Source organism: Eretmochelys imbricata, chromosome 9, assembly GCF_965152235.1.
Source record: "Eretmochelys imbricata isolate rEreImb1 chromosome 9, rEreImb1.hap1, whole genome shotgun sequence".
NCBI lineage: Eukaryota > Metazoa > Chordata > Testudines > Cheloniidae > Eretmochelys > Eretmochelys imbricata.
Window position 1 is genome coordinate 43,059,783 of NC_135580.1, and position 14,477 is coordinate 43,074,259.

At 44.9% G+C, this 14,477-nt stretch overlaps 1 protein-coding gene and 1 long non-coding RNA gene across 10 annotated transcripts in view; one reads left to right on the plus strand and one right to left on the minus strand.

Moving 5' to 3' along the window:
* Positions 1–14,477, minus strand: part of ST6GAL1 (ST6 beta-galactoside alpha-2,6-sialyltransferase 1) — a 116,590-nt gene that overhangs the window by 69,254 nt on the left and 32,859 nt on the right. The window lies entirely within an intron of this gene.
* Positions 6,914–14,208, plus strand: LOC144269880 (uncharacterized). Its single transcript, XR_013347063.1, has 3 exons — positions 6,914–7,599; positions 8,428–9,294; positions 12,827–14,208. It is a non-coding gene; the product is annotated as an uncharacterized LOC144269880 (long non-coding RNA).

Below are 14,477 nucleotides of genomic sequence, written 5' to 3' on the forward strand. Positions count from 1 at the left end.
AGATGGATGCACTGTGTTCCCATTGATTTATTCCAGATACCGTCCAGACAGAAACCGTTAAGTTACCACTGCTTTTGGTTTTAAATCCCTAGGTAACATGTGTACTGTTAAAAAACAATATTTTGGTTTCTTGAGTAACTGAATTGTCATCCCAAAATAAAAAACCAAGCTACCACAATCCTCCTATACATAATCATCATCAGCAGGTTACGTTAATTATCATTAAATAGAAAATCATTAAGCCATTCCTAGAACAGCAGCACACAATCTGAAAAGGCCCCAGCCCAAAAACAGCATTGCTACTCAGGCAGCTCCTTCCTTCTGATGCTCGTGGGCTGCCATGGGGGGAAACTAAGAAACTATTAATATAAACAACAAAGCAATTTGAAGCAAAGCCTCTGACACCCAAACCTCAACAACAAAGGAAAACCAGCTGCGAGCGATTAAACTAGAACCTGGTCCATGTAATCCCAATGCCGCTGCTACTACAAAATCTGACTGGTTATGGTTGCTACAAAGTAGATACTTGCTTCACACAGCTGGTTAATCTATTGCAAAAAGGAATTGAGCCCTTAGGTTTTGTAAGGAAAAATAGTACAGTTGCAAGCCAATCATCCTAAACTCTTGTTTACAGTAGTTTACGGGTTTCAGAGTAGCAGCCGTGTTAGTCTGTATTCACAAAAAGAAAAGGAGCACTTGTGGCACCTTAGAGACTAACAAATTTATTTGAGCATAAGATTTCATGAGCTACAGCTCACTTCATCGGATGCATTCAATTCCACTCCATACGGCTAAATTCAGTGCCTTGCATAATGACAGGTTTCAGAGTAGCAGCCGTGTTAGTCTGTATTTGCAAAAAGAAAAGGAGTACTTGTGGCACCTTAGAGACTAACCAATTTATTTGAGCATAAGATTTCGTGAGCTACAGCTCACTTCACTTCACTTCTGCCTGTCAGAGTTGGCAGCAACAAGGGCCGGGTTCAGTATCTAGGGGTTCCATTCCAATAACACAATGCAAAACCGGCTCGAGACCCCACCCAGTGACCTGGGACAAATATATACCACCCCCGCTGGTGCCTCCTGCAATACTTCCCCTCTCGCAAGCACAGAGTCTGAGTGTAGTAAAAAGCCTTGTAATAACAGAGAGAAACAATGTGGCATTATGTTGGGGGAAACACCACCAACAGGATTCATAACACAACCCATGAGCAAAAAAACCCACCCCAAGCAAATTGGGACATCTCCTTTCCCTTTGGTTCTTGAGTCCAGCAACCCCAAATCACCCAAAGTCCCACAAGTCCAACGACCCAAAAGTCTCTGTCCCTGGTCAGGGCAGCCCCAGAGTTCGAAAGTTTATCTGCAGAGTTTTACCTCCCAACCTGGGTGGAGATGGGGGAGGGAGGGGCGTTAAGGGGCACCTTACGTGGTCCAAAGCTGATGGCCCCACCTCTCCATGGGGCTCCGCTCTGCCAGCCGCCCCATGAGCTGCTCTAGGCATCCGACAAACTGCTCTGCTCCACCAGCCGCTCCGCTCCACAAGCTGCTCTGCTCGCTGTCCCGCAAACTGCAATGCTCTGCTCTGTTCGGCATCCCACAAACTGCTCTGCTCCACAAGCTGCTCTGCTCGCCATCCCACAAACTGCTCTGCTCCACAAGCTGCTCTGCTCTGCTCGCCGTCATGCAAACTGCTCCACCATATATCTTCAGGCTCCCCCACTACTTAACACAACACTCAGTGATTTCAGCTCTTAGTAAGTTTAGCTCTTTTGTGATTTCAGCTTGTAGTAGGGGAGCCTCGGTGCTGGTGCACCATTAGCCCAAAGTGAATTCAGCTCAGCAGCCTGTAACTCGACTCCTAATAGAATCAAAATTAGCTCTGATATTCCACAGTGGAGAGAGGAGGAAGTGCAATTAGCATGTAAGGCCCTCACCAGGAGGCCCATGCCACCAAGTATTAATGCATCCGATGAAGTGCGCTGTAGCGCACGAAATCTTATGCTCAAATAAATTTGTTAGTCTCTAAGGTGCCACAAGTACTCCTGTTCTTTTTGCAAATACAGACTAACACGGCTGCTACTCTGAAACCTGTCATTATGCAAGGCACTGAATTTAGCCGTATGGAGTAGTTTACGATGCATCGGAGGAGGGTCCACAAATCAACGTGAAGTTAGGTCGGCAATGAAGATGCTGGAAATCCAACAGAACTGGCATCTTCTTGAAAAAAATTAGACCTTAGCAGAAACAAATATTTAACTCCCTTTATGTTCAAGCTGATCCTCCTTGCACTTGAGAAAGTCATACAAGGGGCGCCAATAAAGGACCAGCCACTCTGCTGTCTTCCAAAATTATGAAGTTGGCAAAGACTCAAAAATCTTTTCATTCCCCTCTTTCAAGTTTTGTCAGGGAACGTTCCACAAAAGCAGAGAAACTGGAGCTTGCTGGGATCCGTATGATCCCTTCAACAACAGAAACCTTCTTGGGATTCAGTCATCAGTGATGCCAGCAACCAGCATAACTGTGCCCATACAAACATCAATTGTATACAAAGGAAAGCCATGATTTACATTTACCTATCTGAGGTTCTTCAGTGCCTCCATAACCACAGTATCTGAGCACTTCACAATCTTTTAATGTAATTATCTTCACCACACTCCTGTGATGTAAGACGCGTTATTCTCCTCATTTTACAGATGGGAAACTGAGGCACAGAGCAATTAACTGACTTGACAAAGGGCAGACAGGAAGTCTGAGGTGGAGCAGGGAACTGAAACTGGATCTCCTGAGTCCCAGGCTAGTACCCTAACCACTGGCCCATCTCTCCTTGAACCAAGAATATACTCAACCAGGGCCAATCATGCTTTCTTGGTCACTGGCTACCACGTGCAAAATCAGGGCTAATCCCCCACATGAACAAGGCCTTACTATCCATAACACCAACAGTGTTAGGCTGTGCTTAAGAGCTTGCATCTCCTTTCCCGTGTCCTACATCCAGTGACCAAAAAACACCGGTTTCTTCCTCCCCAGACAATGGTGACTTCGGCAATACTTACTGGGGCACCATCACTAGCAGTGAGAGCAAAGAGGGGGAGTGAGTCCCAGCTGGTCTCAATCCCTCTTCACCATTGCCACTTCCTTCACAGCTGCATCATGCAGCTCCTCTGCTGGGAAATAAACAGCTCCAGTAAGATTACCGGGGTTTATGAGGGAACATCTAGGAAAACAATCCCTGTATCTTGCACTTTTAAAACGATGCTGATGCGAATAGCCTATGGCCATATCTACCATAGGAAGAAAAACTCACCTGAGAAAGGCTTGGGACATTGGGCTATTCTAAACTTTGTTCCATCTAACAAATCATTTTTAAAAAGGGATCATGTGGTCCTGGCCAGTATTCTGTCTCTAACTAAAACAGGGTCTAACGCTCAGGGCTATCATGGCCAGGATCAGCTTCTACAGTTACTACACCACAAGCATGTTATTTGCGTAGGACTCTGGTAGGACTCAGACATACAATATAACAACTGTTGTATTTGAAAAACAAATTCTGTAATCTACAAAAGCTGGCTGTATCTGAGTAAGATGCTGGGAAATGAAGAAATGGGACTGAGTTTTACTCTCCTTTATTTAGTGCAACCAAACAAAAACCCTGGGAGAAAGTGTGTGTAATTTTACTGTGGGGTTATAGACCACACACCTACACGTACAACCACCACCATGGTATCTGAACATCTATTTGAAAAACTGCTAACCACAGGTTTTTCCCTGGGGTTCTCTCAGGCTTGGTCTACTCTAGGAAATTAGGTCAATATAACTATGACACTCAGGAGTGTGAAAAATCCATACCCCTGAACGATGCAGCTAAACCAACCTAACCCCCAGTATAGACAGCATTACATTGATGGGAGAATTCTTCTGTCGACCTGGCTACCACCTGTCGGGGAGATGGATTAACTCCAGCGAAACGAGAGCCTCTCCTGTTGGCATAGGGAGTGTCTTCACTGAAGCACTGCAGCAGTGCCGCTGGAGTGCTTTATGGGTAGACAAGCCCTCAGCTAGATTATTAAATACATCACTGCACAATAAAATGGTTACAGCACCACCGTAGCATTCCTTCATACTGAAGAATCAGTCCCTGAAAAACAACCTTAATGTCCATGAAGAATTGGTTCAATGCAGCAACGGCTGGAAACTGGCCAACACAAAAGGGGAAGGAGTAGGTTCTGTGGTACATACCCTGCCTCTGCCTTTTTTCAAGAAATACTTCACTTTGGGCTTGATGCAAAGCCCACTGAAGTCAACAGAAAGACTCCCAGAGACTTCAGTGGGCTTTGGATGAGGCCCTATGTGTTTAAAAGTATGTAACTTGGAAAAGCAGGTAGATCCTTGTGTGTTGTTAAAGGCAGCAGAAGTTACCCTGTTTTCTTTGGGTGGCAATTCCATATCTGCTGGTCCAGCCGAGAACAATCTATCTTTTCATCCTGGCCAAAACTCTGCCATATCTTGGGACTCTAATGGTACATGCGGGATAAATTCTGCCTTCAGATATACCAGCGAATCCCACCTGACTTGCACTATAGTTTAAGCAATGGTGTGTTTATAACTCAGCCGAGGTGACGTCAAGAATGAACCTTTAGTTAGGATAGGCTTTTCAGAGAAGAAACACTATATGAGCCAAACCCTGATCCTCCCACTTAACGCAGATGGACCCTGACTAAAGCTCTACCAGTGCCCCCAAAGTCCAATTGGAATCAGAGTATGGCAGTGTCTCCACAGAGCCATCCAGCCATTGCTATTCTCCAGGAGGCAGAATCCCAAACTCCACACACACAGAGCAATATGTATCAGTGGGGTCCTCATGGAGCAACAGCTGAGGGAAGTGGGGCCTGCCTTAAAGTCTCATTTGGGATGTGGGGTCCTAGCATAAGGGACAGCAGGGAAGGCAACATAATAGCCCTTTTCCCCACCACCAGGCTCCAGAGCAATCCGCCATGAATAGGGCCCATCGGCCTGAAGAGCATTCCACCCCTCATCAGGCCGCTGAGGTGGGAAGACAGCAGCCAAGCCTCTGCAGCCCCACCCACAAGCATTAGTGTTTGGAAGGTGAAGCTGCACTGGGAACCATCACACAGGTCTGCAAGGATTCCTCTGCCCCAGGGCTGTAGGCAGCTAGCACAGACTCTTGTGCAGAGAGGACAGGGGCCAGGATCAGTAGAGAGCTAGTGGGAAGAGTTTTCCTGACCCTACCCCCGCTTCCTCCACACACACTTCTTGATTTGTAACCAAGTGCGGTGAGTGCCTATTTGCACAACTTGTTCTGAGCCAAGCTTTCTGGCTATAAACTCCTGCTTGTTAAGAAAACTGGAGACAGTTTTAAGCCATCCTTTGCACCAGCAGTGAATGCACAATTTTTTTTAACACACTGAGATTTATAATTTGCAAACTGAAGAATAACATTAGTCACTTAGATTGTCAACTCTCTGGGGCAGGGACCGACTTTTAGTTCTCTGTTTGTACAGTGCTTAGCACAATTAATTAAGTTTATCTGCACAACCTTACTATGGCCCCCTTTTGTGTGCATTATAATACGAACTATAATTACATGGGTATATACAATTTTTTCCACAGGACCCCTGGCACATTCAGAATGCCGGATGAGCCCACACTGGGGATGAATCAAAGCTGTGTAGTGAAGACAACAGTTGTCTGTAGAACCCCTGCTTCATTTTTTGTAGAAGTTGGAAAATGTGTCGTGAATGAGGCAAGGGATTGCAGAAAGGGAAAGGATGGTGTCATGGTTAAGGCAGTTGAATGCTGCCCTGGAAAACTGGATTCAACCGTGCCTTGCCGCAGAGTTCCTATGTGATGCCGGGCAAGTCACTTAAACCAAATTTTTAACTGTGTCCCTCATTTTCTACATGTCTGACTTTAGACCCTGGGATCTGATCTGCAGAAGTGCCGAGCGCTCACAGCTGCAACTGAAGACAATGGAAGCTGTGCTTTGAACATATAAACTGCTATACAGTGCAAAGTACCCTGAAAAATCAGGTCCTAGACATCTCAAACAGGGCACCCCAAAACAGTTAACACTTTTTACCTCATTTCTCTGTGCCTTGGCTCCCATCCGTAAAAAGGGATAACACCCCACCCCCTACACTTACGGGGTGTTGGGAAAATAAATTCATCAGTGTCTGTGAAGCTGTCAAGTAGTATAATGATGAGTGTCATAGAAAAGCCCCGGAAGAAATTAATATTTCTGTCTTCAGAGCAAGGTTTGAATAGAGAGCGGTAAATAAGGCCTATGGCCACACATTGAACAGTGAGGATAAAAAATTATTTAAGAGCTGCTCCTTGAGAAAGCACCATCCATTATGCGCCCTGAATGAGGGAGGGGTTTTGTGGGAAAAAAATAGCAAGTGATTATGTAATTAAAGGATGTTATCATGCATATGCACAAAGGGGCCAAAAGTAAGGGTGCGCAGGCAATCTGAATTCTGGCATTTCTTAATTTTTGAGTGTTTGATTTTGCAAACTTAATGTTCTTTTAGCATAGGAGGCATTTGTGAATACTTACAGTATAAACTTATGTAAGCAATGTCAGGATGAGCTCCACCCTGACATCTGGTGGTGAGGTGTGTCAAGTTGTGGAAAAGAACTTCAGGGGCCGATCTCATTTGCATAGGCACACCCACCATGCCTAGAATGAGACCATAGCTGCCCAAATGGTCACTTTGGCTGCTGTGGGATCCCCAGTGTCTCTGTTATTGGGGCAGGAAGAATAAATTGTTATTACCCTGATTATGGGAACTGTGCTTGGAACTGTACGTGGCCTTTTGTTATGATGGAGGGATTCACCATCAACTAAGTAGCACTCGCTAGGCAAGGGTCATGGGTACCAAAACTGTGTGAATGAAGAGAGGCTGGGGACAAGTATTAATACTTGGTGGCACGGGCCCCTTGGTGAGGGCCTTACATGCTAATTGCACGTCCTCCTCTCTCCACTGTGGAATATCAGGGCTAATTTTGATTTCATTAGAAGTCTAGTTATAGGCTGCTGAGCTCACTTTGGGCTGACAGTGCACCAGCACTAGGGCTCCCCTACTACAAGCTGAATTCACCTAAGAGCTGAAATCACTGAGTGTTGTGTTAAGTAGTGGGGGAGCCTGAAGATATATCGTGGAGCAGTTTGCGGGACGGCTGGTGAAGCAGTTCGACGCGGAGCAGTGTGTGGATGGCAGGAGCTGCTTGTGGGCCGTGGAGCTGAGCGAAGGAGTTCGTGGGGCGGCTGGCGGAGCGGAGCGCAGCTGAGTGAAGGAGTTCGTGGGGCGGCTGGCGGAGCAGAGCGCAGCGGAGCGAAGGAGTTCGTGGGGTGGCTGGCGGAGCGGAGCGCAGCGGAGCGAAGGAGTTCGTGGGGCGGCTGGCGGAGCGGAGCGCAGCGGAGCGAAGGAGTTCGTGGGGCGGCTGGCGGAGCGGAGCGCAGCGGAGCGAAGGAGTTCGTGGGGCGGCTGGCGGAGCGGAGTGCAGCTGAGCGAAGGAGTTTGTGGGGCGGCTGGCGGAGCGGAGCGCCGCTATGGAGCTATGGGGCGGTCAGCTTCAGATCATGTAAGGTGCCTCTTACCCCCGTCCCATTTCCACCCAGGTTGGGAGGTAAAGCTCCGCAGATAAACTTTCGAACTCTGGGGCTGCCCTGACCAGGGACAGAGACTTTTGGGGCATTGGACTTTTGGGACTTTGGGTGATTTGGGGTTGCTGGACTCAAGAACCAAAGGGAAAAGGGCATGCCCCAATTTGCCTGGGGTGGGTTTTTTTTTGCTCATGGGTTGTGTTATGAATCCTGTTGGTGGTGTTTCCCCAACATAATGCCACATTGTTTCTCTCTGTTATTAAAAGGCTTTTGCTACACTCAGACTATGTGCTTGCGAGAGGGAAAGTATTGCCTCTTGGAGGCGCCCAGCGGGGGTGGTATATATTTGTCCCAGGTCACTGGGTGGGGGCTCGAGCCGGTTTGCATTGTGTTATTGGAATGGAACCCCTAGATATTGAACCCGGCCCTTGTTGCTGCCAACTCTGACGGGCAGAAGGGTTACACTTAAACAGCTCAACTAATAATACACAGCTATGTCCTGCGGATAGGATACCATTACTCGGAGAAGATAAACCTTTACATTTCCTTTTGTGTGTGTACACAGGCATTTAAATGCTCAGTTTTAACCAGACACTAATACAGTTAACGTTGTTAAGGTGCTGCCTGCTCTACAAAATGGAACCTTGTTATAGTCAGATCTCCTGATATTGTGGTATTTGTAGGGTAGACTGGGCCTGTCTTTAAGCAAGCAAACTCCATGGATTGTGTTCACGTTTTATGTATTTTTTTGAAATCCTCCACACGGTTCAGATGTACACCTTCATTACTTCTGGTTGTCTCAACAGGGGGAAGTGGTCTGCAGGGGAAGTGGTCTGTGGACACCAGGCACTGCGGCAAATAATAAAGCTACAAATGTCAAGAGCATCAAGGAAACTCTCCGCCCTTCATTACGGCAATTGCTAGGACAGAACAAGAAATGTTTCAGACTGCTATAATTCATTCCAGTGCAATCTCTCTCATGTAGCTTATCCTTACACAAAAGATGCTATCAACATCCAAGATATGTATTTTTGCGGAAATTAAACCATTTCAGCGGAATATGACGCAAAAACCTTAGATATCCAAATGCCATTCTGTGAATATGAAAGGACTAAAAGGACGCATTCTTCAAGAGCACCAGTTTTTAGTGAAACAGCAGCGAGCCCTATAGCATTCTACCCTTGTGAAGAACGACATATGTAACAGTGCTGGATGGCAACGTATGCAGATAAGACTAACAAAGCTAACAAGCTTAGGAGAAACTGAAGGGTTCCCTGCTCCCCTTCAAGTGGAAAAGAGGCTTAAAATGAGATTAAAATACAACCAGCATGCTCCACAGTGCACTACAGATAAGTGTTCAATCTGCTGTGACAAGCAAGACAACATTACTTACTGCTAATTCCTTGCTTTGTACCCTGTGTCTCCCCATCCTCTGAACAGAGACATTCAAGTATCATGGCTCCACCTACCAGAAGCAAGCAAGCAGAATATCTGACAGTCAAGCACTGTATATAAGGCCCCAGCCCACTGCCTTCTTGGCAGTTAGAAAACGTCCAGAGTGATAGGAAGAAAGGAGGATAGAGAAAATATAGGAGGGAGGAAGGCAGATGGGAAGAGAGCAGAATGTGTGATGTGAGGAAAGAATGAGAGAGAGATGACAAAAGGAATTACTGGTGAGTAATTTTCCCTTGTCATACATCCCCTTCCATCCTATGATCAACCACTGTAAGGATACAAGGCAGGCTTCAGCTCAGAGTCCCAGATTCATAGAGGAGGAGAGGAGTACAACTCCCTTCAGTCTATTTATATATTGTTGTATCACATTAATACAGACATGTAGGAATGGGGGTCCCAAGTACACAGAGCCCAGTATTCTCAAAGTTTGATGCTTAGCCTCTGCATGGGAAAGGACCACTACTTGAGCTGAGAGGAGCCTGAGAGTGTGGGATTCATAGGGAGACATGTGGGGCTGGTGCGCCCATAAGGCTAGGAAGGACCGTACAAATGGAGGGATATTCTTTGAACAAGGGGACATACTGCCATTGGGCCAAGAAAAAAGGCTGCAGGGGTGAAGATGCAGCCAGAGTATGAAGCCCATAGAGGGTGCCCCTAAGGTGGATGATCTAAGCAACTCTTAAAGATAGCTTCAAGATTGTGATGCATACTATTCAAATGCTTTGTAGTCAGTGAGGTATTCTTAAGTTGAAGGCAGTCAAACAACTGCCCCAGTACGCCTGTATGCACAAACTGAAGGACTTATCTTAGTTATGCAACCAGATGCTGAGAACAATTGCAATGAAAGATGCACAAACAAGGTTAGATTAAAAAGCCTGTGGTTACTGAAATCCAGTCAATTTAATTTACTGAAGGGATTGTGGAGGCAGGTTCTCCACAAGTAATCAAAGATGTTATGCATGCAGTTGCACTTTTACCCTTATGGCCAACTTCTGCTTTCAGAATCACATCCATGACTTGTACTAACTTTAACAGAAGCTGCCCGTTCATATCTGACAAGAGAGTTTGGCCAGAACTACCATCTTAGGGCTTCCTGCAAAGAATTATGCACATGCTTACCTTTATGCATATGGGTAAGTCCCACGAAAGACAATGGGATACTCCCATGTGTACGGCTAATCACACACATGAGTCTTTGCAGGACCACTCAGGGCCTTTGATAAAAGTTATCGTTGCTTACTGTCATCATACAATGTAAAATCCAAGATGCTGTGAAGGAAAAGAAATAGTGAAGCTCGCCATTTATTTTCTATCTGAACAAATTTCAAGATTTCTAAGCATCAAGCATATGATACTTTCTCTATTCATCTATCTAAGATGAATGTGGGACCCCATTACCATCATTATCAGTGTGCCTCACCATCTTTAATGTATTTATTCTCACAACACCCTGTAAGGAAGGTCAGTGATATTATCCTCATTGTACAGATGGAGAACTGAGGCACAGAGCGGCTAAGCACAGTCACACAGGAAGTCTGTGGTGGAAGTAGGGCCAGGTGTCCCAAGTCCCAGGCTAGTGTGCTAACAACTGGACTCAATGTAAATTAGAGAAATGTGACCCTCAAAAGTACCGGATGCTCACAAGAACTCTGAACTAACAACTGGCCTGTACATTTCACTAGGGCAAGCTTTTTCCCACTGACAGAAAGACCAGATCACAGCAAGTCACAATATTTCAGTACTTCCACTTCTGATCCTGGCTAGGGTTGGAAAGTATAGAAGTGTCCTAAAATGGCTGACCTTCCATTCAGACTCACCCTGGCTTTTGAGATCCTGGCTTCTGTGAATGAAGTCCCTGATAAAGCATAAATTCATATAAACTCACTCAATTGATACTTGGCTGTAAGGAGCATACTGCTGAGGTTCATAAGTAAAACACTTTTCATTACCAGAAGCCAAATATCAATCTACATCTTTCAGGCTACCTGAGCAATAGATGCACAGCTGATCCTGCCAGAATCTAAGCTATTTATTCTCTGGAGGAGGAAGGCAGAGAGACAAAAACAAGACAAAAACCAAGCATCAACAGCATGAAGTTTAGGAATTTAAACCCTAAGAGTCAGGAAATTCCAAAGTGAAGGTTCTCACAGTAATCAGCTCATCTGGAGTGACATATTGTCCTGAGCAGTCTATGTAGTCAGCCCCCACTCACCCATGCATCACTCTTAAAGTGGTGTTCTTCAAACACAGCTCTTTCTCCTCCTCTGAGTTGCCATTCCCGCATCTCTCACTATTGCCCCTGCCTTACACACATTCCACAGGCAAAAGGGAGGAGGCTAACTTCATTAAAATTATTCTCTGTAAATAATTTGCTTGGCTCTGGTAAAACAGATTTGGCTTCCTTTTCTCCTCCCCCATCCTAGAAACTTGGGCAAAAAAATAATAATAATAACATAATGTGAAACACCTTCCTTTTTCCCCACAGGAGTGAGGGTGCCAAGAAGAGAGATAATACTGCATTGTGCCAACTGAAAAAGAAATTTCAAGGGAAAATTCTGCCAATAAGTTATAAGTTAGTGGGAAGTAATTCTGGAGAATGTTAGGTTATTTTTATATGAATACTTTAATTATCAGAGACTAAAAAGTGACTGTTCAGGTTGACAGTGTCTCGTTAAGCAACTTGCCAAGGTCACACAGCAAGTCTGTGGCACAGCCAGGAAAGAATACCAGATCTCCCAAGTCCTGTCCCAGTCCAGTACCTTGACCACCACGTTTGCCTTTCAGTTCAGAAGTCTTGCACCAGATCCAACCAATAGTAATATGTGGTTTGTGGTATTCAGGCTGCTCTTCATTAATGCTTCCTCAGATATATTAAAGGTTAATGATCAGGGATGAAGAATTGCTTCTTTAAAATTAAAAAAAGATGCAAAGGTTGCCAAACATTTCGAACAATCCTGCACTATTTACACCAGGCATGGATTGCAAGGTTTAAAGCAGAACTCCCCAAAATGAATCCAACATAAGTATGCAAGACCCATCAAACACCAACCAGGTATCCTGCTGGGAAAACTAACATCATAAGGAGCCAGGCACAATGCAGGCATTATATAAGTTTCTCCAAACAGCTCAGCCTCTGGCAATGCACCTCAGTTCTGACCTGCAGAACCCCTTGATGTCTATGTCATCCTGAGTCACTACGGGGGGGGGCTGGGGGGGAGAGAAGTTGCAGGCTAACAAATACAAAATAGCCTCCTGATCCTACCAATCCTATCCCTACAGCAACCCCCGCCCCACACACAGCCCCACTGATTGCAAGACTTCTTGCAGGCACCAGGAGCAGGCCCACATTTCTTGGTTGCAGGATCAGGTATAAAAAGGAGTGCAAATAGGAGGTACCCACCAGTACGCAGAACTGGCAAGAGATTTTTTAGCAGGTACAAGGTACCAGAAAGACATGGGGCTAGCCCCCACACTCTGGAGGGGGGGGAATGGGGCTGCGCTTTGCTCATTAAAGGAGCAGAACGTGGCTAGGGAGGGCATTAATTCTTTAAGTGGTTTTAACAGTACAATACATATGCTAACAAACTTAAACAAAGGCTTTGTTTAAGTTTGTTAGCATATGCATTGTGCTGTTATGTTGGTCAGGAGTCCTCAAGAGGGAAGAGGTGGAGGGGGGATGGAAGGTGTTTAAACAGTGTTTTTTATTCTGTTTCTCCCTATTGGTCTGAATTATCCATGACATCCATACAGCATCACATCAAGTCCAAATCATTAGAGGAATGCCTCTACTTGCACTGACCAGAGGATGTCTGGATTCTAATGTCAGCCCAGTTCTGCAGCCTGACAGGAATCAGGTATTGTCCCCAGTGTAAACATTGAATTCTTCTTTGCAGCCAAACTAATCTAATATGCATTTTGTTAACTGGAACTGGAGCAGCAAAACAAAGAAAACAAATGCCTCATTTTCCAGTTTTGTGGGTGAGAGAACTGTAAATGAAGATTATAATGCCGGACACTGACGGCCTTAAAGCAGCCGCCTCAGGAATCTGCCAAGAACTTTGCTGAAAATATGTTCCTGATCTTAGCAACGGAGCTAAGACTTATCACACATCTGCCCACCTTTATTTGAATGAAGCTCCTTCTGATCTGACAGCTCAGGCATTGTCAATTTCATCCAGAACAATTTATAAACTTGGAACCTAATCCTGTAAACCTGTAATCATTTGATCAATCCAACGGAAGACAACAGAACTATTTGCATAACTATGGACAACTTTTGTGGACTGGTGAGTGTTTCAGGAGTCTATTCCTATAAAGGAAGTTGAATCCCCCATTGAAATGCAATGTTTGGGTACAATACCATAAAGCAATTTAGGATACAGTTCTACTTAAAAATTTGTCTTTTAATAAGTCATACATAAGCTAAAATGGCTCCTCACCCAACTCCCATATTCTATATAAACAGACTTAATACTACATATGTGGGGGGAAAGTGAGTAGTTAAGCATGTTGATGTTTGTATACACAAAGGGGGATATCGGAGGGGACGGGAAGATGGTGGGGGCCCCGGGCTGGGTGGAGTCACATGGAAGGTCATGTGAGGAGGTCACGTGCCCCCCTTGTGGTCCTCCCATGAGTACCACACCAGCAAGAAAGGATTTCTACTCACACCTCTGGGTATAAAAGATAGTAAAGCATTAACTCATCAACTACCCATGTCAGGAACAAAACAACATCTCTTTTCATTCAAATTATATGGAACTACACTAGCTTCCTCCTGAAAAAGGATAAGGTCCCAAGTTGGGTAACACGAGACTGATCACTTCTGTAGAACCACAAAAAGGAACAACCATAAAACCTTCATCCACTGCACTGGACAACAGAAAGCACAAAACAGGACAGCTCTACGTTCAGAACAAAAACCTGATCAGTAAGGGGCTAAATATTTACTCCTTCTGGATAATATATTCCAAAACTCAGAGATGTAAAGCAAATCTGATATGTGCAATGCATTTCTAGAGAACTAATGTCTTGTACGCTGTCCAATCAGACTGCTGGGAATTACCTCCATATTCCATTCAGTGTATAGTAATATATTGTAATAGTTACAAAAGGCAAACATTAAAATACAGTACTGCATATTAAAATTTTATTCACGGCTGCCTGCTACTTTTATTCTTCTGTACCATATTAGAGTATAGTTGAGAAATAATAGCTGCTTCACTAATTTGGGGGGAGGGAATTTCAGCCCTACTGATGAACGATTTACAACGTAAGTGTTAACTTGGGTTAATAATAGGAAAGCTGCCAACTAAAGATCATATATATATAGACTAGTACTCACCTCAAACTCAGTACCTCAGCCAATAAACTGTTTACCCTCCCTCCCATCTTCAGTGCT